Source organism: Protopterus annectens, chromosome 15.part0 (genome assembly GCF_019279795.1).
Source record: "Protopterus annectens isolate FY-2018-M chromosome 15.part0, PAN1.0, whole genome shotgun sequence".
NCBI lineage: Eukaryota > Metazoa > Chordata > Ceratodontiformes > Protopteridae > Protopterus > Protopterus annectens.
The window spans coordinates 62,402,260-62,426,727 of NC_056749.1; the positions used below are offsets into that span (position 1 = coordinate 62,402,260).

The 24,468-nt window shown below is 42.0% G+C and overlaps 1 protein-coding gene across 3 annotated transcripts in view; it reads left to right on the forward strand.

Moving 5' to 3' along the window:
• Window positions 1-401: 401 nt before the first annotated feature.
• The window catches only part of TMLHE (trimethyllysine hydroxylase, epsilon), a 1,127,719-nt gene continuing 1,103,652 nt past the window's right edge, over window positions 402-24,468 (forward strand). For 2 of the 3 annotated variants that reach the window (XM_044057660.1, XM_044057662.1), the window contains exon 1: window positions 402-590. The gene's annotated coding sequence lies outside the window, so the exon portion shown is untranslated. The remainder of the gene's footprint in view (window positions 591-24,468) is intronic. The other variant, XM_044057661.1, reaches the window with a different exon arrangement.

Genomic DNA, 24,468 nt, shown 5'->3' on the forward strand with positions numbered 1-24,468 from the left:
GCACGGGCTTTAAATATTACTCTAATTTCAGTTAACAGGTTAATAATATAACTACAGGCATTGTAATAACGTGAAAAAGTAAGAACTATTAAACAGTAATGTCTGGCATCACAGACTGACTACCCTCAACATTTTACAGAAAATCAAACATTTCAGGAGTGACGGGGAAAAATAAGGCAAACTCCAGCAAGTTCCGTAAACATCGGATGTACTTTATGAACAGAAATATAGTAATATACTTCCCGCCTCTGTAAAAGTACAGTCTCTCGAACAGTGTTACACTGTTACTACAAAGAAAAGCACTGCTGTCGAAAAGCTTTTATTTTGAAGCGGCCTTCATAGAAAGCTGGGCGTTTCCTATGCCTTCGTCAGCGTCTGATCGGAGGACAGGAGGTGGGGTCTACCTGCCTGCCAATCCAACAGTAAAATGGCGGTTATTTACTAGTGAGATCAAGTACAGCTTGCTCCGTTTTACGGCTCGTAACAACTGCGTTGAATTCATGTTTGGTGATCTTCTCTGCCTTTCTTATGAAGCTGACCAAGCTGGTACTTAATGTGTTTAAACCAGTATCGCAGTCTTTAAAATCTATGTAAGTTGAGGACTCGGGAACAAAAGTTTTAGCCCCTTCATATGACTTATTTATTTGGCATACATGCTGTAATAACTTGTATAGTTTGATAAAGTGCCTGCATGCTATTTGCTTTGCTGGTTCAGCTTGTTGTCAATCTTTATAAAGAGAGAGTTGGCACGTGCTGTACAGCTGGCAGGTGTGTTATGACAAAGGGGAGGAGCTGAGCGCGAGACCACAGCACGTGTCAGCAGTAATGGACTTGCGTTAACTTGGTTAAAGTGTTACTTGCTTTGCTGGGGATTACTTCAGTGTGCAGGAAGTGACAGCACTAAGATTGTGGTGGTCGGTCATTTCCCGGGGGAAATAGCTGGCTAAAACTGGGTGTTAATGTTGACACGTAATGAGTGGACTGCCTGGTATTTAAAACAATATGAGAACTGATACGAAGGTGCTAAATTGGCTTGGCTGTGCTTATCTGGAGTAAAGAGAATTGCAAGTGACATTAGATTATTGAACACTGCGAGCATACCTGGTTTTAGGTTCATAGGTTTATACTAGCTATCTGCCCTAAGGCATTTATAAGCCTAGCCCAAATTTTGTTACGCGCACCCTTATATTAAAAAATACTGTGCCCATTAGTTTGTTGTGCCTCTGTCCAGCAGTGACACAGAGATGATTCCTGGGGTAAACCTACGATCTCCCATCCACCGGTCAAGATTTCTCTCGAACAGAGCCAGCGAGGTGCTCTGCCTCACATGGACCGGGATTTTATTCCACAGCATGGGGAGTCTCTGGGTGATACGTCCTATTTATATCCGTGCTAAGGTTTAAGTCACTTGCTCTAGTGGTTCTGGTGGATTTGGATTTTTTGAGGTGGAGCATGTCCATTAATTCAGGGTTGGTCATGGCCTTGTATGTCAGGCACAGGTCACCTCTGAGCAGACGGTATGCAACTGAATAGAGTTGGAGTTTCTTCAGTCTGGCAGTATATGACAGGTTTTGGAGTCCCTTTATCCTTTTGGTGAGGAACTTTTGGGGTCTCTCCAATTGCTGCAGGTGTCGGGTGAGATACATCCCGAACGGGGCATTGTACTCGATCATTGGTCTGATAAGTGAAGAGTACAGGGAAACAATGACCTCACTTGATCTGGATGTGAATCCCTTCATGATCAGATGGGCAATGTAGAAGGTCTTAACCACTTTAGCAACGTGAGTGTCAAACGAGAGGCCACTGTCAACCTGGGTACCCAGGTCCCTGATAACCTCTTCTGTGCTTAGTGGGTTGCCATCTATATGGTAGCTTGGGGTTACCTTGTTTTTCCCGAAGGGTATGACTATACACTTTTGCGTTCAACTTCAGGCCATGGCTCTGGCACCAGCTATCAGTTTCAGTGAGACCCCTCTGAAGGATGTCTGTGTCCGATGTACTATCCACTATGGCACCCAGTTTGCAGTCATCCGCAAACTTTGTCAGCCATAGTCCTCCTATGTTTGCCTGTACTTCTGAGAAGTAGATGCCGAACAATAGGGGGCCAAGGACTGAGCCCTGTGGGACACCACTTGTAACCGGCTTGGTGTCTGACATGGCTCCAGCAACTCTAACCCTGTGGGTTCTGTCCTTTAGCCAGTTTGCAACCCATCTTGTGACATATGGGTTTACATTTAAGCTGGTAAGTTTCTCTATGATACCCGAGTGGGGTATTGTGTCGAAAGCTTTTGCAAGGTCAAGGTAGGCTGTATGGACTGCCTTTCCCTCATCAATGGCCTTGGTAACTGTTTCGAAGAAGTCGACCAAGTTCAAAAGGCAAGATCTGCCCTTGACAAAGCCAAACTGGGTTGGGTCCAAGGTCTGCAAGTCCCCTATGTCCTTGTTTATGAGCTCCATTATGATCCTCTCCATAGCTTTGCAGACCAGGCTTGTTAAGCTTATGGGGTGGTGATTACCAGGGTCCGTAGAGGCACTGCCTTTGTGGAATGGGACCACAGTTGCCGTACGCCACTCCTTGGGCACATGTCCTGTGGTAAGGCTAAGATTAAACAGCTGCCTTTTGTGCGGGTTTAGTTCTTCATTAAGTTCATGTAGCACACAGCCGGGGACACCATCCGGTCCCATTGATGCTGTGTTTTTAGCTTTAGAGAGAGCAGCTTTCACCTGCGCATTTGAGATGTCTGGGAGGCTACACTCTGTTGGGATAGTTATCTCTCCTTTAGGGGGGGAGAGGGGGGTGAGGTTTGCGCTGCACCTGTCTGCCAGTATGTTGGCAATGTCTGTGGGTTCAGTGATTTTGTATCATTTTGGACTAATTCTGAGCATATCTGGGAGTTTCCACCCAGGTTTCTGACATAGCTGAAGAAGGCCTTATGATTGTCTTTTGAATCTATGGCATTTTTTTCTCAAAGTTGGCCTTGGATGATTTTATGAGGGATCGTAGTTTCTTGCTAGTACTGATCAAAGATGCCTTCCCTTTTTGGGATTTTGCTGTATCATGTAATAGCTTTCTCCTCTTATTGTAAAGTTTGTTTATGGCTGGGGTCCACCAGACTGTGGAAAAGAGTCTTGGTTTTATTTGGGATTGCCTGATCCATGCAGTCCTGAAGGTGTTCATAGAAGGCATTTGTAAGGGCTTCCAGATTGGGTTGTGGTTTCCATTGGCTCGGGGCCTTGAAGGATACCACACCTGTCTTGAGTAGTTTGAAGTTTGCTTTAGAGAAGTTCATCACTGTGGTCTTTTGTTTGGGGTGGGGGATGTGGATTTCTAGTGAGATTAGTTTATGATCTGATCTCACCAAAGAGGGATATACGTGGAGCATTTTGTCCCCATGTTTGTGATGATGAGATCTAGTATATTTTCTCCTCTTGTGGGGACGGTGACTAGTTGTTCCATGGCATTTGAATTTATGAACTCCAGGAACCTTTGGGCTAGAAAGTTGGGGCTTGAGTAATGTTCCCAGGCTATATTCGGGTAGTTGAAATCACCCAATATGATGGTGTTTGGTGATACATTTATACCCTCCAGTGTCTTCAGGAAGGCTGTGTGGGTTTTCTGAGTTTGAGAGGGTGGCCTGTAGCATGCTACAAATTGTAGAGCAGTTTTGCCTATGGTTAATTGCACCCGGATGGTTTCCGATGCTTCGTGCGTAGCCACCAACCTGGAGGTGTGGGTATCCTTGATGAATATGGATACACACCCTCCATCTGTGGTGTGGTCCGGGTTTGGGGCGGAAAGCATGATATGAGGTAAAACCTGATGGTGCCGGGGTGCTCTCAGGAGCCTTGAACCAGGTTTCAGTCACAGCACAGACATCGATGTTCTCCATACAGAGAAGGGCCTTGAGTGCGTGCATTTTGAGATTTAGACTTCTGGCATTGAGCAGCATTACCCTTAGTTTCTTCCCGTTTTTGTTTTCTAGGGTGGTAGGTTTAGAATTTGAGCCTTGCCTAAAAGGCACTATGGGGTGGCAAGACCCTTAGCCAATATCCGAATCCCGGGTGACAGGTGCAGCAGCGTGGCTTGTCAAGCATGTCATCCCAAGCAGACAGACACTGGATCCTTTGAATGACACCAGAAATTAAGCCAATTGTTAAAGCTGATCATCTTGTCACTATATTGTGGCATCATTCGTGGTGAAGGAAGGATACTGCTCAGGGTCATACCTGCCTGGGCTACATAATCAGAGAGCTCCTCTATGTCTCTTTCATGTAGTCCAGGGAGGTACCTCAGTCGTTCACACCAGCATGGACAATGACTGAGTCATATTTGTACTTGCCTTGGAGTGACCTGAGTGCTTGTGTTATGACCTTCTCCTTGTTCAGCCTGGTGAGCGGGACGTCAGTGTGCCTGACGATAGAGTCACCTATTACAAGTATGTTTGGTATTGTATTTGGCCTTAAGGGCAGTGACTGCTTTGCACACTGATTTTGTTTTTATGTGTTGTTTGTGTGGTGTCTTGAGTTTGCAGTTGCTTGGGTGTCTGCTTTGGAGGCCTTTGCTGTTTAGGTAAATTTTTACTCAGAGCCTCCGAGTATGTCTTAGTGTGTTTATGTGTTTGATTCAGTGGTGTGGTTGAGTTATGTGAGACTTGTATTGTGGTGTGTGTAGTTGCCTTCTCCTCCTGCCTGGTCTTGCCAGTCCTGAGTTGAGAGAGCTCAGCCTCCAGTTTGGCTAAATAGCTGCGTCTCTCGCAAGTGTTAGTGTTATGTGGGAGGAGGAGAGGGTTGTCTGTGTACATGAGGCAATTGTAACATTGTCTCAGAATTCCCAGATTCACCAACTGGGCAGGAGAGGACGCCAGCATCTGACCCTTTGACATGCTAGAAAGAATTATGAGTTGGTATGAGACAGAAAAGTAGAGGGCTTAGCATGGAAGTGGGCACTCCTGGAGGGTTTTGCAAGTGATGGATTTGTATAATATAGGAGTGCTTGACCTGCAAAGAAAATGCTTATAAGACAAGGGATATACTTTCAAGACAAGTGCTGAGCTTTTTGAGAAGAAAAAGCAATTAGGAACAAGTGCTGTGCTTTTTAGTGAAGGTGTAAACTGTTTAGGTTCCTAACAGAGCAGTTCTAAGGGAAAAATTGAAGAACAGACTTTATGGAGCCAGAAAAAGTTTAACCTTGTTAAACCGCTGCCCGATGCTGCTCTAGTGGCAACTTTGATAGCAGGGGCTGGAAAGAAGCAGGAATAGACCCAAAACGGACAATAAAACTACAGTTTCAAGTCAGTAACCACTCCTACGGGGGCAGGGAAGGCTGCTCAATGTTATTCACTGCCACTGATCAACAGAGAGACTTTCCTTTAGCCCAAGCAAAAATGGCCTCACAGAAACTTACAAACAGTTCAGGAACAGCAAGCCTGTAACTGAAATTTTAAATCTCAGAAAAGTGGGGAAAAAGCAAGATTTTTTTTTGTTTTTCAGAGATAGCAGAGGTTCACAGGTAATATCAAGTTATAACAGTGCAGTAAATGACCCCACACAAGAGTGCTAGGTCAAGGACAGAAAATATGCAAGTTTTGAGTAAAAAACTATTTAAAATTAAGTGCAAACAGGAAATTCAGTAAACAACTTTTGGTTGTGCTCTAAATACAGCTACTAATGCAGAAATCAAGTTTAACAAGCCAGAAAATGCTCAAACTAGGCAGCTATGCAGAAAAACTTAGCAAATAAACAGAGAAAAAATACTTAAAATCTCAAAAGTGGCTCCCTTCTTCTCTCAGCGTTTTCTCCTCTTGGTGGGTGCTTCACCAACAGCCAACAAGCCTGAAAAGATCTCGGCAGTAGAATCCTGTGTCTGGGGCCAGACTAGGTTATATTGTTTAGTGTTTTTATTAAAACTTCAGCAAAGCACGAACAAGCTTGGGCAGCACCCTGTAGTCAATAATGGTTATGTATGGCTGGGTTTCTAAACCTCCTCACTGGTGAGTCCCTTTGCATCTGAAATTAAAATTGAGTAACACAGACAGTAACTGAAGTAAGATGAGAATTCCATGGACTAACATTCCTTGTACTGAAAAAGAAATTCAGAGCAACAATGCATATGTCGGGCTTAATGTTGGTGCTGCTGTCAGGAAGCAGTTTCTTAATGTCAGTAAATCTGCTATGATTCATAGGTAGGTACTAGGCTATTGGCCCTAGCACCTATACAAGCCTAGCCAAAAAGGTACCCGTGCTTTCGCCACCCAAGAAAATAATTTTCCTGTGCCCCTGTCAAGCAGAACCACAGAAGTGATCCCATTATCCATCCAATCATGAAGATTTTTCTTGAAGAGTGCTAATGAGGAGCTCTGTATATGTGTGTGAATGAGAGGAATGGTGAGGATGCAGGAAGTAGAGGTGGCGAAGGTGAATGAGTTTAAGTACTTGGGATCAACAGTTCAGAGTAATGGTGAGTGTGGAAGAGAGGTGAAGATGAGAGTACAGGCAGGATGGAGTGGGTGGAGAAGAGTGACAGGGGTAATTTGTGACAGAAGAGTACCAGTAAGAGTGAAAGGGAAGGTCTACAAGAGGGTAGTGAGACCAGCTGTGTTATACGGGTTGGAGACAGTGGCATTGACAAAAAGGCAGGAGTCAGAGCTTGACGTGGCAGAGTTGAAGATGTTAAGATTTGCACTGGGTGTGACGAGGATGGGCAGGATTAGCAATAACTATATTAGAGGGTCAGCCCATGTTGGAAGGTTTGGAGACAAAGCCAGAGAGGCAAGATTATGTTAGTTTGGACATGTGCTGAGGAGGGATGCAGAGTATATTGGGAAAAAGATGCTAAGGATGAAGCTGCCAGGTAACAGGAAAAGAGGAAGGCCTAAGATAAGGTTTATGGATGTGGTGAGAGAGGATATGCAGGTGGCTGATGTGACAGAGCAAGATGCAGAGGACAGGAGGAAATGGAAACAGTTGATCTGCTGTGGCGACCCCTAACGGGAGCAGCCGAAAGAAGAAGTTTGACATAGGTAGTCTGTTCCAGACTATGGGAAGTCTCTGGGACAGGAATCTATCCCTCCAACATGTTCTGTTTATTGTGGTGACAAGGTTTAGGTCCCTAGAGTGTGTAGCTCGGAGGGATTGGGATTTCTTTAAGTAGAGCATGTCCAAAAGCTCTGGGTTTGACATAGCTTTGGATGTTAGGCAGAGATTGCCTCTTGAATAGGCGATATGCGACAGAGTAAAGCTAGAGGTTTTTTGAGTCTGTCTGCGTAAGGCATCTGTTTGAGGCCGGTAATCCTCTTGTTTGTGAGGTATTTTTGCGGCTTTCCAGTTGTTGTTGATGTCTTGTGAGGTACATACCAAAATGGGTGTTGTACTCTATAATGGGTCTAATGAGTGATGAGTAGAGGGGAACAATGACCTCTTTTTTTTCTGGATGAGAAACCTTTTGTGATAAGGTGTGCTATGTAGAAGGATTTCCTTTCCACTGTGGCGATGTGATTATCAAAGGAGAGACTACTGTTCACCTGTGTCCCAAGGTCTCTTATCACACTTTCGGTGTTAAGTAGACTACTGCCTGTGGTAGTTCATGGGTACAGAGTTTTTACCAAAGGGGATGACAATGCACTTTTTGGCATTGAGTTTGAGACCATGGTTTTGACACCAGGCATCTGTCTCAGTGAGGCCCTTTTATAGGATGCCCACATTGTTAGGAGTTTCGATTATGGTTCCAATTTTGCAGTCATCTGCGAATTTAGTTTGTTAATTTAGTTAGCCAAAGACCACCTGTGTTAGCCTGTACTTCAGAGAAGTAGATACCAAACAGGAGACCCAGGACTGAACCCTGTGGTACTCCACTTGTCACTGGTCTGAAGTCTGATTTGGAGTCTGCTACTTTCACAGTGTGGGTTCTGTCAGTGAGCCAGTTGGCAACCCATCTTGTGACATAAGGATTTATAACTAGTTTAGTGAGTTTATCTATAATTCCAGAGTGGGGGATGGTGTCGAATGCCTTGGCGAGATCTAGATAGGCTGTGTGAACTACCTTACCCTCATCTATGGCTTTGGTGACTGCTTCAACGAAGTCCATATCGGGTTTAGGAGACATGATCTGCCTTTTACAAAGCCAAACTGATCTCCAATGTCTTTGTTTGAGTTCCATGATGATAAGTTCCATGGCCTTGCAGACCAGGCTCGTCCGGGTAATGGGGTGGTAGTTCCCGGGGTCTGTTGTGGCCCCCCCCTTTGTGGAGTGGGATAACTGTCGCGAAGCGCCATTCAGTGGGCACAAAGCCTGAGGTGAGGCTATGATTGAACATGGTACTTAGGCGGGGTGCCAGTTCATTCTGTAGTTCATGTAGAAGGCAGCCTGGTTTGTTGTCAGGTCCCATTGATGCTGTGTTCTTGGCTTTGGAGAGTGAGTTTTTTACCTGTGCAGCCATAATTACAGGAACTTTGCATTCTTCCGGTATAAAGATGGGGCGAAAGGGGGCTAAAGTTAGCACTGAACCTATCTGCCAGGATGCTGGCAACATCAGTTGGTTCTGTATATTTAGTGTCATTGTGCTGTAACTCAGAGCAGATCTGAGTGTTGCCATTGAGATTCTTGACATAGCTATAGAATGCTTTGCTTTGTGGTTGTCTTTAGAATCAGTGGCGATTTTATTTTCATAACTAGCTTTGGAAGATTTTATGAGCCTGACCAGGGAGTTCCCCCAATCGTGGGATTTTACTCTTTTTGCAACAGTTTCTTTCTTCTGTTGTAGAGTTTGTTTATGGTAAAAAACCACCAGATTGGCTTCCTTTTTTTGGAGGATAACATCTTGGTTCTGTTAGTGATAGCACAATCCATGCACTCATGTAAGTGCTTATGAAGTGCATTCGTGTAGGATTCAGCAGTCGTACCTCTATTATCCATCTGCATGGGTGTCGTGAAGTTTGCCCATGTTGGTGATGACCAGGTCTAGGATATTGCTGCCCCTGGTGGGGGTGTGGATAAGTTGATCCAAGGCGTTGGAATTGATTTCCAGAAAACGTTGAGCAAAAGAGTTGGTACACAAGTAGTTTTCCCAGTTAATGGTGGGGTAGTTGAAATTGCCCATTATTAGGGTGTTAGGTTGTACCTTAATATTTTCCAGTGTATCAAGAAAAGAGGAGTGGGAATCCTGGGGCATGGTGGGGGGTCTGTAGCAAGCTACAATCTGGATTGCGGTTTTGCCCAGAGTTAGTTGAACTTGGATAATCTTGGATGCATTATGCTGAGCAACTAGCTTGGATGTGTGGATATCCTTAATGAATATGGACACGCCTCCACCTTTAGTGTTTCGGTCTGGGTTTGGTGGCCGAAAGGTGTGGTATGAATTATATCCTTGTAATGCAGGGGTGCTCTCTGGAGCTTTGAACCAGGTCTCTGTCACTGCACAGATGTCGATGTTCTCCATTTTAAGGAGTGCCTCGAGCGAGTGTATTTTGAGGTTCAGACTTCTAGCATTGAGTAGCATTACTCTCAGATTTGTTTGCTTGTACCTGTTACGGTGGTGAATTTGTCATTTGAACCTTGCCTAAAAAGGCACTATTAGGGGTGGCAAGAGCCTTTGTCAGTATCTGGAATCCCAAGGGCAACAGGTGCTGGCCATCTCTGGCAAAGTATCATTGTCTGTCGACCATGTCATCCCAAGCAGACAGATACTGGATCCCCTTAGAATGACAACCGAAACTTGGCCAATTGTTAAAGTCAATCATTTTGTCCTTGTACTGCGGTATTATTCTGGGTAATGGCAGAATGCTACTCAGGGCTAGGGTCATACCTGCCTGGGCTACATGATCGGAGAGCTCCTCCATGTCTCTTTTCATGTAGTCCAGGGAGGTACGTTTCAGGTCATTCACACCAACATGGACAATGACAAAGTCATATTTGTACTTGTGGAGTGACCAGAGTGCGTGTCCAAATCACAGACCCTCTGATTTTAAGTTTAGTGGTGCCCTCTCCCAGATTGTGCTAATTTTTCAAACCATTACATCCTGCTTTACCTGGTGATATAGAAAAGTAAGCTAAACCCATCATTGCACAAGACAAACACGTCTGGGTTATTGATATAAAGCAAACTGTCATGAATTCAGTAAATCTGTTGTGCGCTCCATTACTGTACTTGCTGGGAAGGCATTTAATATTAAAGGAAATATGCACACTAACTTTGTCAGTTATAATGGGGAGGTCTGCTTCCTGCTAGAGGCTAAGTACTTTGTTATTTCTGTAGATATGGTGTATCTGGAACTCCATGAATTTGTTTGCAAAAGTTTTTATTCCTTTAGTTCTCTTGAAATTTCCTGAGTTTGTTAATCTGTTTGGTTCTTGTATTCTACTTTTTATTCTACTACAGTTCTGTCTTTATTATTCCTGCTGTGGGCTTTTTGACTTCTAGTTGTCTTGGGATCCCACCTTCTGGCCCCATTTAACACTTGTGGGATCCAGATATCTTTTGCTGCTTAGGTTTTAAAAGCTAATTATTATTGGGTCTAAGATTTCTTCAGTCCTGCTGTGGTCCGTGAGGCTCTGTTAATTTTTCTAGGGGCCCTAACTCTTAGTTTTGCTAGTCATCCTCTTTGTACAAACGACCATGGTGCTTGATTAAGTATTTGATTTAGGAAATCCCCAGCCTGAAATAGTGTATGACTAGCTTTACTGGTCAGACTCCTTCAAAACTTTTAAGCAGTTGCTTACCTGTACCTGATGTACTAAACATTCTAGCAACAAGAATAATTAATATATAACAAGTAGTAATAAGAACAACGTTTTGTGCTGACCTTAAGTCTGTTAAAGTTAACTTTCTAATGAAAGAGCTGAAGTCATGTAGCAAATATATCTAGAACTTGGTTACACAAAACTTGGCAAAAACAAAGCAACACTTGTACAATGATATTTGAAAGTCTCTCTTTGCCAAGGCATCATCAGTAGAAAGATATGTCTGCAAACATGGGTTTATTAAAGGAGAAAGGCTTACTAGTGTTGGATATAGGTGAGCAGAATGGTAATGTGAATGACCCACTGGAGGAGAAGTTATGTTGCTGTGCTATGGATATCAGTAAGACCACATGTAGGGTCAGATTCCATGTCTGTTTAACAGTGAAGATAGTATTATGTAAAGTCTCTAAAGTAAAGAGCTGTAGATATACTAAGGATCAGAACCGTATGTCATCTTGTTAAACAGTTACTGACTGTGTAAGCAGTGGCATGAATGGTTATGCATATTCTCTGGCAAGTGACAAGTGGCTTACTTTGTCACATTTTTGGCTTCTTTTACTCTAATAAGTTTTTAGACTGTGTTCTGATGTTTTGTCTCTGATTGTATTTGTGATCATGTGAGGTAGTGTCAGCTATGCCAGACGAAGTAAGGCAGTGTATGTGTAACATAGGTCAGCATAGCTAGCTGGAGGTTTCTAAAGAATTATATGTCATTTGTATATCAAACTGATTTGTACAAGTGGTTGTGTTGAAAATTTATTTTTGTAAAGCTGCTTGAGTTAAAAATGTACCAACAGTGGGTCCTGTTGGACAGAAAATAAATACACCTGTATGTTAGACTGTATTGTAACTGTTGAAATTTATATGTTATAACAGTGCATAGTGGATGAAAATTGCCACCTCACAGCAAGAGGTTCTCCGGTTCAATTCTCTGCTGGGGTGCCTTCTGTGCGGAGTCTGCATGTCCTCCCTGTGATCACATGGGTTTCCTCCGGGTGCTCTGGTTTCCTCCCACATCCCAAAGACATGCTGTAGGTGGATTGGACACTAAATTGGCCCTAGGTGTGTGTGTGCCTTCTGTGGAAGATTGGGCGCCGGGCTGGCAACTCGACACTGTAAAACTCCACTGCCAATCATGAGCGGACAGGTGATCTGCTGTGGCGACCCCTAACTGGGAAAAAGCCGAAACAAGAAGATACCGGAAGAAAAGAAGTTAATCTCATTCCAGCTACTTTGAAAAAATAGTCTGAAATGAAATTACCTGATAAGACGTCCAGACAGCATCCCACTATAGTACTACCAATGAATGTGACTTCTCCCACTATCCTGGGTAAGTAACTAAGGAGCTTCAATCCTCACTGCTGACTTCAGTGTGAGACTGTCACTTAAACATGAGTAATATTTCACAATTTTCTCCTAAGAGCACAACAGGAACACGCTGTGTAGCCTGGGACTGAACTGTATACTTCTGTCCACCCCTAATGTAACTCAGTATTACAGACTCCAGTGCAATGTGTCCCAGTTTAAGACCTGTGGTCCACTCACACTTAAATTAAATCTCACACATCCAAACACTTCTGAGAAACCGTAACACAGATTTCCATCTGTGTCCCTTCCCCAAAGTAATACAGTAACACTGCCACCAGTCATAGTGTCTTCATGCACTTTAAAGAGGTGTCTGGTTTTGAAAATTACATATTAAAACAAATAGTAGTAAATGATCTAAGCAGCCAGGCTTTTGCAGTGGCCTGGGAAGTTATCAAGGCAAGTATAAGCACTCTCAAATCACTAAAGAAAGCACTGATTGACCAGCCACAATGTAAGTTAATAAAAATATTTAATAATGAGCAAAATGATTAAAAGTATAAAGCAGCAATTTCCAATAAACAATAATAATAATAACCAATTAAAATAAATTTTAATATGACAATGGTGGTTTATATTGCCACATGTACTTCATGTTCAGCTTTCTATGTGGGTAAAACCACAAGAAAGTTGAAAGAAAGAATAGCACAAGTGTGGTGTTTACATTAAATTCTGGTTGCTGATGCCCTCGGAGGTGGTGTTTCTTATTATTATTATTGAATTTCCAATAAACAAACAGAACTCAATCATCAGGAAAATGAAATCAGTACTGTAGGATAATAATCCAACATTCAGAAAAACTCTAACTGATCAGATTAGTTATAATTTCCTAACTAACTGAAGGACACTGTCCCTGATCTAAACTAAATTATTACAACAGAGCAAAGGCAGGTTTACAGTTCTTGGTGAGTCCTTTTAGGTATCCACTGCACTGTACATCTGTGAACAACTCACAACTGTCTGTTAACTGACAACTGATTTCTGTAACTGACTACTGACTTTAGCTGTCTTCAGCAGGCTTTTTTATAGACTAGCCTAACTGTTCAGTTCTAATTTTCATTTCATATTTTGAACAATAACCAGCAGCTGTTTACTAAAGTTCCTTCCTGTCTTTCAGCTTCTGACAGTAACATATAGCAACTGTCAACATTCCGATGACATCATCTGCAGATCAGCTGAATCTGAGACAGTTTGCCTTTAGACTCTTTCTTCACAAACATGCGCAGTTAGAAATGTAAAAAGACACTGCTCAAGCCTTTTTTAAAATATTATGTACCGATTATAAGTCAACATGTAAGAACTTATTTACAATGTTATAGCAAGTCATGCTGGAATAATACACAGGTTAATCTGTAATTATGCATAAAAACCCAGCCAGACATGCTAGCACAGATGACAGTGTCTAATTTCTTCACCCCTGTTTTAGGCCATAAACTCCCCCCACCTTCTACCAATACTAACAAATGTCCTTTCTCTCTTAAACTTGTCCCCACGTCCTACATCAAATCTCTTATTCACAAACTTAAACCTGTCTGCCGATAAACTACCCCCTTTCTTAAACTTGCTGCCAACTCCATTGGCTTTCCCATTTCCATAGTAATACATAAATCTGTTTGATAAAGCACAGTACCTAACATGTGGCAGTCTTTCTGTACTGTACCACTGCACAAAGGAGGTAAATCCACTGACCCTTTTAATTTCCGACCTATAGCCATCCTATCTGCTGTCTCTAAAATTCTTGAAAAGTGTATTCATTCTCAACTTCTTAAATATTTATTTATTTTACATTTGTTGACCGGGCTAGTCTAACTGGACATATGTCCATTTTCAGTAGAGGCCCGGGGAGAAAAGCTCCACAGTATTATTAATGTTATACAAGTATCAAAGATTACAAGGCATATACAATAGGAAAATGCATCTTGAATGACTCTACATATAAAACCCTTATAGATATGTTTTTGCTACACAAAAAAACAAAAAAAGGACTTGCGTATAAACATTTAGCCAACATTACATATAGGCAGATTGTCAGAGAAAGAATAAGGAAACATATACACTGGTTTCTGTTAAGCATTGTGTATACAGAGTTGTGAACAGTGTAGAGATATCAGAAATGGCTAGCAGTTATTCAATTGTAGTATTAGAGAACTGGAAAAGTAAAAAAAAACATTTTTTTTATTTCTCTTTTGTTATATCATGTTCCTTAAAAAATAGTAGAGAAATAAGTCATCAGAAAGAGTGTTACAGGCATTTAAAGCTATTAAGGCTGGCGGAGGCAGTATCAGTCAGGATTAGTACATGGGCACAGCCAAAGGGATTTTAGGAAGGATCGAAGTTGCTTCTTGAAAAGTGGAGTAGAAGTAAGAGATGTTATTTCACTTGGAAGCTTGTTCCAAGTATTTCCAACAGAGTTAGTGAACAGGCATTCACCAGATTTATTGTTGGATTTAAGGGTTGCTACTAGTAGCTTATTAGCTGATTGTAGGGTTGTGAGAGTTCTGTAAGGGCTAATAATGTTACAGAGTATTGGAGTGTTGGTGGGATGGTACAAGATCTTGTGGGCGATAGTAAGTTGTAGAAGAAGAAATTGGTTTTGCAATTCCAGCCATCCTAGTTGTTTCAGGTTTTTGCAATGGTGGGTACGAAAAGGGGCTCCAGTGGCAAACCTGGCGATGTTATTATATGAGGTAGCCAGTTTGTTTAGGTTTAATACAAGAAAACCTCCTAACCGCTACTCAGCACGGTTTCCAGTCTAACCACAGCACTACTACTGCTCTCTTATCTTTTACTCGTACAGTTGCAGAGGCCAGAGACAAAAATCTACTCAAATCCATTCTCTTCCTTGACCTATCCAAAGCATTTGACACTCTCTCACTGCAAACTACTAATAAAAGTAAGTGAACATAACTACTCGTCTTCTACTGTGTAGTGGTTCTCCAGCTATTTTTCTAATAGACTACAGTCTGTCCGATGGCTCACTTCATGCTCACCTTTCCTACCTATAAAAACAGGGGTTCCCCAAGGCTTTATCCTAGGCCCCCTACTATTTAATATCTTTACCAACAATCTCCAATCCGCCTGCAGACATTCTACCCTTATCCAATACGCTGATGATTCAAGCCTAAATCACATCTTCAAATATGTCTGATCTTCTTTCTCTTATACAAAACACTTTCTATGCCACCGAAAAATGGTTTACTGAAAACCAGCTAATCCTAAACTCCAAGAAAACCAGACTCTTACTATTCCTATCTAACTCACTCACAAACGAAAAATCCTCCTTCTCCATCCACTCACTCGACAACACCATCATCAAACCTGACCCACATACAAAACTCCTTTGCACCATTATTGTTGATCAGCTTAAACTTGAGCAGCATATTCATCCGTGTATTAAAAAGACACATCAAAAATTAGGGTTATTCTATCGTAACAAAAATATCTTACTCCTCAGACCAAACTATCCCTAGCTAGAGCTTTCCTACTACCAGGCCTTCTTTATGCTGCACCCATCCTCTCTAACCTACAATCCTCATTAATCTCACTACTTGAACAAACCTACAGTAAAATCACTAGATTTGCAACAAACCAACCCTACAGATCTCACCACTGCATTGCATTAAAACAACTGCAGTGGCCCTAATTCTCCCACCACCTTCTCATATCACAACTGCAAGTCGCTCACTCCATCCTATATAAACCTACTGCCTGACTCTCCCTCTCTTCTCTTGCATCCCTCTACACCCCCACTAAACCACTGAGAAGCTCTGACCAACAACTCCTTGATATATGTAAACCAAGCAGAAATATAGGCAAACTTCTCAATATGCATGTCTCTATATATAAAAGTTTTCCCACAGGCTTGTTTTCTCTGAACTGTTTGAAAGTTTCAGAGGCCATTTTTGAACTTTTTGAGGGGAGTCTGTGAGTTGATTTGTGGCTGCACTAACATTGAGCAGCTGTTGAGCAGTGTGAGATGTGGTTGAGCACTTGAAACTTGCCCCCGTATTTTCGGGTTGCTGCTTTCCTGCCTTCAGCCTTTTTCTATTTTGCACGCTTTCTGCCAGCTTAGCCATGAGCTGCCAAGCACGCAGCAGAAGGCAGTTGCAGCAAGTTACACAAACTCAGCTGGCCCAGAAAGCGCGTTCTTCAATTTTTCTTACTCTCTCTCTGTTTGGAACTCAAATTTTTTAATTTTACAACTAAAAAGTGCAGTTGGAACCTAAACGGTTTACCTACACTAAAAAGTGCAGCACTTGTATAAGCATGGCCATGTATCTCCAAACAACACAATATGTGACAGAACAACTAGGGTCAGAGGGACTGGAGAACACTCAGATCTGGGACTGACTTCACTCCAAGTGTCCCACAAGCCCAGTCAGTGTCCACTCCACTCTTGTTACTTTCTGAAGTACAAACAAACATAGGAGGCAAATGGCTCAAGGGTTTTGCAGATGACAAAAAACTGATGATAGCACAAAAAGGCGCTGGTCACAGATATCCTCAACAAGGAAATCACAGAAATGGATCTCACAGGAAATGGACCCTCATGCAAAAAGACCAAGAAATAAATAGAAATAAAGCCGAAATAACACTCTTAAAAACAAGTGTGTGGTCTCCTTTAATCCACTGAGCACTGAAGAAGGACACCGATCTGGGGCCCCAATAACTTAGTAGCCTTCCTTTGAAGCTCATGTTGCACTGTATGGATCAGTAACAGTTCAACAAACTAAGACTCTGATCATGAAGGGATTCACAAAAGATCAAGACCCCAGTCATCAGTCTCTGTTACACTCATCACTCAATAGGCACTTACAAGAGTACACAAAACCATTAAAATGCTTCTGACCCGCTGATCATTAGGCAAAAAACTAAGAGTAGCTAAAAGCTCACCAAAAAGGAAAAAGGGTCTCAAAAATCAGATAGCCTAGTATGAACCTATGAACCATAGTGTGTCTCTAGCCTGGAACAAACTTCCTCACTAGATTAGAAATACCTGTAACACTTCTCAATTCAAAAAGCAGTTAAAACTGTTCCTCTTAACCTTATGGATCTGCCCTTGCTGTGAACCTACCTTAACCCTCCCACCTGTTTCCTACCCCTCCACACTTCCCTCCCCCTCCACACTTCCCTCCCTTAACTCCCCACTCACTTATTTATCCCCAATCATTCTTTCTTCCCCTAATCTCCCCAAATGTATATCCTTTATTACACTAGTAAATATGGCATCTCAGTATCTATTACTTCCTCTAATTAATTTGTGTAATTTCTAGTATTTGCTTATAGGTTCATAGGTAGGTACTAGGCTATCGGCCCAGGGGCCTACGTAAGCCTAGCCAACAAGGTTCCCTGGCTTACGCCACCCAAGAAAGTTATTTTCCTGTGCCACTGTCGAGCAGAGGCGCAGAAGTGATCCCGGGGTGTATTTCCTGTTTCCCATCCACTCATCAAGATTTTTATTGAAGAGTGCTAATGAAGAACTTTGCTTGACATAGATGGATAGCCTGTTCCAGAGTGTGGGAAGTCTCTGGGACAGGGATCTATCCCTCCAGCATGTCCTGTTTATTGTGGTGACAAGATGTAGGTCCCTAGAGCTTGTAGCTCAGAGGGATTGGGATTTCTTTAGGTGTAGCATGTCCAACAGCTCTGGGTTTGACATAGCTTTATATGTTAGGCAGAGATCACGTCGGAGTAGGCAAGATGCTACGGAGTAAAGCTGGAGTTTTTTGAGACAGTCAGTGTAGGACATTTGTTTAAGGCCAGTAATCCTCTTTGTGAGGTACTTCTGTGGTCTTTCCAGCTGCTGCAGATATCTTGTGAGGTACATTCCAAAAGGGGTGTTGTACTCTATAATGGGTCTAATGAGTGTCGAGTAGAGTGGATGAGAACCCTTTTATGATGAGGTGTGCCACGTAGAAGGAATTCCTGACTACTGTGGTGATGTGACTATCAAAGGACAGACTACTGTCCACCTGGGTCCCAAGGTCTTATCACACATTCGGTGTTAAGCAGATTGCTGCCTATGTGGTAGTTCATGGGTACAGAGTTTTTACCAAAAGGGATGACACTGCACTTTTTGGCATTGAGCCTGAGGCTATGGCTCTGACACCAGGTATCTGTCTTAGTGAGGCCCTTCTGTAGGATGTCCACATCAGTTGGGGACTTGACTATGGCTCCTAGTTTGCAGTCCTCTGTGAACTTCGTTAGCCAGAGGCCTTCTGTGTTGGCCTGTACTTGTCACTGCTTTGAGGTCAGATTTGGAGTCTGCAAATTTTACAGTGTGGGTTCTGTCACTGAGCCAGCTGGCAACCCATCTTGTGGCGTAGGGATTTATACCTAGTTTAGTGAGTTTAGCTATAATTCCAGAATGGGGTATGGTGTCGAAAGCCTTGGCGAGGTCAAGATAGGCTGTGTGAGCCACCTTACCCTCATCTGCGGCTTTGGTGACTGCCTCAAAGAAGTCAATCAGGTTCAGGAGGCATGATCTGCCTTTCACAATCCCAAACTGGATGGGATGCAGAGTTTGGAGGTTACCAATGTCTTTGTTTGAGTTCCATGATGATACTTTCCGTGGCCTTGCAGACCAGGCTCATCAGGCTAATAGGTAGATAGTTCCCGGGATCAGTGGTGGCTCCCCCTTTGTGGAGTGGGATACCTGTTGCTGTCCGCCATTCAGTGGGCACAAAGCCTGATGCGAGGCTATTATTGAACATGGTGCTTAAGTGAGGAGCCAGTTTGTTCTGAAGTTCGTGTAAAATGCAGCCTGGGATGTTGTCCAGTCCCATGGATGCTGTGTTTTTGGCTTTAGAGAGTGCAGCTTTTACCTGTGTAGTTGTGATTACAGGCACTCTACATTCTTCCTGTATGGATATGGGCCCTTTAGGGGGTGGGGGGGGTTAAGTTAGCACTGATAAGCAACAAAAATGTTTGCAGAAGCACTAAAGCCCAATGAACTTTTCTTTAAACTGGAACAAATACCTCTCAGTCTAAAATCAGACGTTCCTTTATTATTTAGATGCGAACAGTTGTTAAATCAATCGTGTTTTCAGTGTTTAAGTTAGCACTGAACCTATCTGCCAGGATGTTGGCAATATCAGTTGGTTCTGTAATTTGTGCCGTTGAGGTGTGGATATCCTTAATAAATATGGACACACCTCCGCTTTTGGTGTTTCGGTCCAGGTTACATGGCCGAAAAGTGTGGTATGAGTTATAGCGTAGTAGTGCAGGGGTGCTGTCTGGAGACTTGAACCAGGTCTCAGTCACTGCACAAATATCGATGTTCTCCATTTTAAGGAGTGCCTCGAGTGAGTGCATTTTGAGATTTAGACTTCTAGCATTACCCTCAGTTTTTGCTTGCCTGTTCCTGCTACGGTGGTGAATTTGTCATTTGAACCTTGCTTGAAAAAGGCACTATAGGGGCAGCAAGAACCTTAGCCAATATCTGGAATCCCAGGGGCGACAGGTGCAGGCCATCTGTGGCAAAGCCTCATGGTCTGTCGATCATGTATGTCATCCCAAGCAGACAGATACTGGATCCCCTTAGAATGACACCAGAAGCTTAGCCAGTTGTTGAAGTCAATCATTTTGTCCTTGTACTGCGGTATCATTCTGGGCAATGGCAGAATGCTACTCAGGGCTAGGGTCATACCTGCCTGGGCTACACGATCGGAGAGCTGTTCCGTGTCTCTTTTCATGTAGTCCAGAGAGTACGTCTCAGGTCATTCTTACCAACATGGACAATGACAGAGTCATATTTGTAGTTGTTGTGGAGTGAGCTGAGTGCGTGGGTTATGTGGCAGATCCTGGCACCCGACAGGCAGCTGACAGTAACCTTCTCCTTGTTTAGCCTGGTGAGTGGGTCATCAGTGTGCCTGACTATAGAGTCACCTATGACTAGTGTGTTGGGTACGTTGTTTGCCTTTTTGGCTGTGGTTGAGTAGCACACTGAGTCTGTGGGCTATGTGTCATTTGGGTTGTGTTGGGGGGTGGAGGTTGTTTGCGTTTCTGCTTTGGATGTCTCTGTTGCTTAGACAGATTATTATTGAGAGCCTCTGCAAATGTTTTTGTGTTACTATGTGTGGATTTTGGTGGTGTAGATTTAGTGAGACTATGTCATGAGTGTGGTGTGGTGCAAATGTTTACCTTCTCCTCATGACTGTCCGTTTCAGTCTTGGTTGGAGAGAGCTTTACCTCCAGTTTGGCTAGATAAGTGCATCTCTCACAGGTTGTAGTGTTGGGTGGTAGGATGAGAGGTTGTATGTGTACATGAGGGAATTTCTACATTGCCTCAAGATGCCCAGATTCATCAGATAGACAGGAGAGAACACTGGGAGCTGACCCTTGGACATGCCTGAATAAAAAACTATTTTCCTGTAGATAAGTGAAGAAAGTGAGTACAAGAGCTGTTTTTCTCTAATCAAGTGAGAAACGTAAGTACAAAAACTGTTTTCCTCTAGGTAATGAGGAAGGTTGAGTGCTGTAGTAATTAGTAGGTTGTTTAGTGCTTACAAGTTCTGAACACGTGCTGAGCACGAATTAGCAAATTTAAGTGCTAAAGCTAAGACTCTGTATCTGCACTAGATAGAAACAAGTGCAAATGCAGGCTTTCAAATCAGAAAGTTGAGAGAGATGGAGGAGATTGCCCAAACGGCTAGTAACTACAATTTCTGGGCCAGAACCACCCCTTATGTGGTAGACAGGTTACCTAGTGCTTGCCACTCCCACTGATAAGCTAGAAGGCTTCCCTCCAGTACAGAAAGGCTTGGGGGGCTCAGAAGCTTACAATACAGTCCTGGATACAGCAAATCTGTATCTGGAACACTAGTTACAGGAAAGGTATGAAACAGGCTTACAGTTTTTTTTGGATTAAAGTAGCTAAAACAGTAGGAAAAACAATTCACATGCAGTGCAAGCTAGCACACGAGTATGTAGCAATATTAGACCAAACACAGTTTAAAAATGCAATTAAATTAAAAAGGACTTAAAGCAAGTGCAGAAAGAGTTTATTATGTAGAATGTGGTAAAGAGATGGGACTGGGGGAGTGTCCCAGATCAAATCTACAGTGGTGGTGGTGGTGGGGGGGGGCATCTGCAAAAACCACCAAAGCCAGAAATAGGGAGGGTGGGAGGGACAAAACAGTTTCAACAGAGATCTAAGCAACAATTGACAGTACAAACTCTACAACCAAAAAAAAATAGGTACTTGCGTATTATCGCAACCAGATTTTCGTGGTTGCGAAATTGGCATGAAAACAACTGCGGGAAACACCATAAGGTATTATTTTGACATTCTTACTGATTAGAAATCAGTTTGCCTTACTTTCAGGAAGAGTAACAGTTGTGCAAGCCTTCTTCCTGTTTGCCATGCAGTACACATGCATGCTTCAATTGTCACTGCTGCTGTCATGAGAATGATTCAAACTGTTGAAAGGTCTGCATAGAGATGTACTCATAATCGTGTAGATCACCCTTCCTGCATCACAAAAATGTAAACCAGACAAAGCAGTGTAATGTTACATTTCATACATGACAGTATTACTTGCAATTGTTGTTATGGGGATTTGATTTTCATAGTTTGAATCTTTTTCTAACTCAGGCCATCTGTGGCAAAGCCTCATGGTCTGTCGACCATGTCATCCCAAGCAGACAGATACTGGATCCCCTTGGAATGACACCAGAAGCTTATTAGGTAGAATGTGGTAAAGAGATGGGACTGGGGGAGTGTCCCAGATCAAATCTACAGTGGGGGGCATCTGCAAAAACCACCAAAGCCAGAAATAGGGAGGGTGGGAGGGACTCCCACTTACCTCTCTAAATAACCCGCAAAGCACAACCACTACCGGTCTTCCCCTGGGAAGTCACATTGGTTAACACTGCATGCTTGAGTTAATCAGGAATAGGTATGGGAAGACGGAACTGATTGAAAACAGAGAAGCTGCTCTTCCGTACATCTCCTTTGCTTAATTTTTAGGGGATGATAATAAGACTGCAGTCAACAGGACATTAGCAGCCATAGCAGCCATTCTTGATCAGGCGTGCATCTGCAAAGCAATGCATGCAAGACAGGGAAATGGTTTCTGAAATTGTTCCTTTTCCTAACAGTCATGTATAGTTTTTAGCCCCTTCTGAGGAATTACAATAACAGTGGTAAGTGTTTCCTGCACTCGGATCTGTGGAGGTATGCGCATTTCGCAACCGTGAAAATCTGGTTGCGATAATACGCAAGTACCAAACAATATACTCGGCTCTCTATATTTGCAGATAGATTGGAAGGCAGTCTCTCAGAACACAAGTTCCAGAAATTAAATGCAGGCTGTTACTAACAGGTCTAATTTTATGCAAGTGATCCTTGAGTTAGATAACACACAAGCTGTAAGGACCAGTTATACCAACTGAAGACACGGCAGAAAATAGGGGGAGGTGGGACAAAACAGTTTCAACAGAGATCTAAGCAACAATTAACAGTACAAACTCTAAAACCAAAAAAATATACTCATCTCTGTATATTTGCAGATATATTGGAAGGCAGTCTCTCAGAACACTATTATTATTGTATTCTTGTTTAGTGTCCAACTTCTCCCTCTTATTATTATTATTATTGTATTCTTGTTTAGTGTCCAACTTCTCCCTCTTATTATTATTGTATTCTTGTTTAATATCCAGCTTCTCCCTCTTATTATTATTGTATTCTTGTTTAGTATCCAACTTCTCCCTATTATTATTATTATTGTATTCTTGTTTAGTGTCCAACTTCTCCCTCTTATTATTATTGTATTCTTGTTTAGTATCCAGCTTCTCCCTCTTATTATTATTGTATTCTTGTTTAGTATCCAACTTCTCCCTCTTATTATTATTGTATTCTTGTTTAGTATCCAACTTCTCCCTATTATTATTATTGTATTCTTGTTTAGTATCCAACTTCTCCCTATTATTATTATTGTATTCTTGTTTAGTATCCAACTTCTCCCTCTTATTATTATTGTTGTATTCTTGTTTAGTATCCAACTTCTCCTCCTTATTATTGTATTCTTGTTTAGTATCCGGCTTCTCCCTCTTATTATTATTGTATTCTTGTTTAGTATCCAGCTTCTCCCTATTATTATTATTGTATTCTTGTTTAGTATCCAGCTTCTCCCTATTATTATTGTATTCTTGTTTAGTATCCGGCTTCTCCCTCTTATTATTATTGTATTCTTGTTTAGTATCCAGCTTCTCCCTATTATTATTATTGCATTCTTGTTTAGTATCCAGCTTCTCCCTATTATTATTGTATTCTTGTTTAGTATCCAGCTTCTCCCTCTTATTATTATTGTATTCTTGTTTAGTATCCAGCTTCTCCCTCTTATTATTATTGTTGTATTCTTGTTTAGTATCCAACTTCTCCCTATTATTATTATTGTATTCTTGTTTAGTATCCAACTTCTCCCTCTATGGGTATTTATTACATTAATTTATGTCTCATCTCAGTCTTTTCCACTGTTTCTCCCAACAGCATAGTGTCTTGGTTTTTCCTGTCTTTATTATTTAAATAGTATCCTATTTCTGTTTACTGAAACTCTTAATCTGTCTTTAACTCCCTCCACCTAGTGACCTAGGCTCATTTGTATATATTCTACTTTATACTATCTATAATGCCACTCTTGCACAATTGTAAAACTTTTTAATTGTAATCAGTGTGACCTAGTAACCCAGTCTCAGTTGTATATGTAGTATTCCACTATATATACTGTCTAAGATGCCATTCTCACACATTTTTTTAATTGTAATCTGAGTGCTCAGTTATTATACTACTGTATTTTTCCTATATTCTGCTATGTAAAACTCTGAATGCATGCTATTTTTCTCTCTGTGTGTTTATGAATGTAATTTTTTTTAACACTGGAACTTTTCTCCTCGGGTCTCCACAGAAAATGGGTTATTAGCTCAGTTGGACTAACCCAATTAACAAATAGCAAGTAAAATAAATAAGTAAAGATTATATCTTACAGTTCTGATTGCAGCCAGAGACAAAATGTCTGTGAAAATTAGGACTAGGAATCCTTCTGTATTGTCTTTTAGGGATGAACTAATTGCTACCCTGGAAGGGTAGAAGTCTTTGAAATGGTTTTATACCTTCCAGATGCTATAACACATCTTAGCAAAGCTCAATGTGTGTGTATTATGACACATATGTTCTGTTCTTCTGGTTCTGTTTCTAGTAAAGGGGGTAGTGTGGGAAACCGAGTCAGATGAACAGATGTATGTGATGTTTTTCTGTAATCCAGAATACAAAAATTCTGGGCAGGCTTAAACAAGCTCCTGCACCCAGGCCAGGCAACCACCCCCACTCCAACAACTTGCAAACAACAGTGCCCTGTAAACATTGCTAA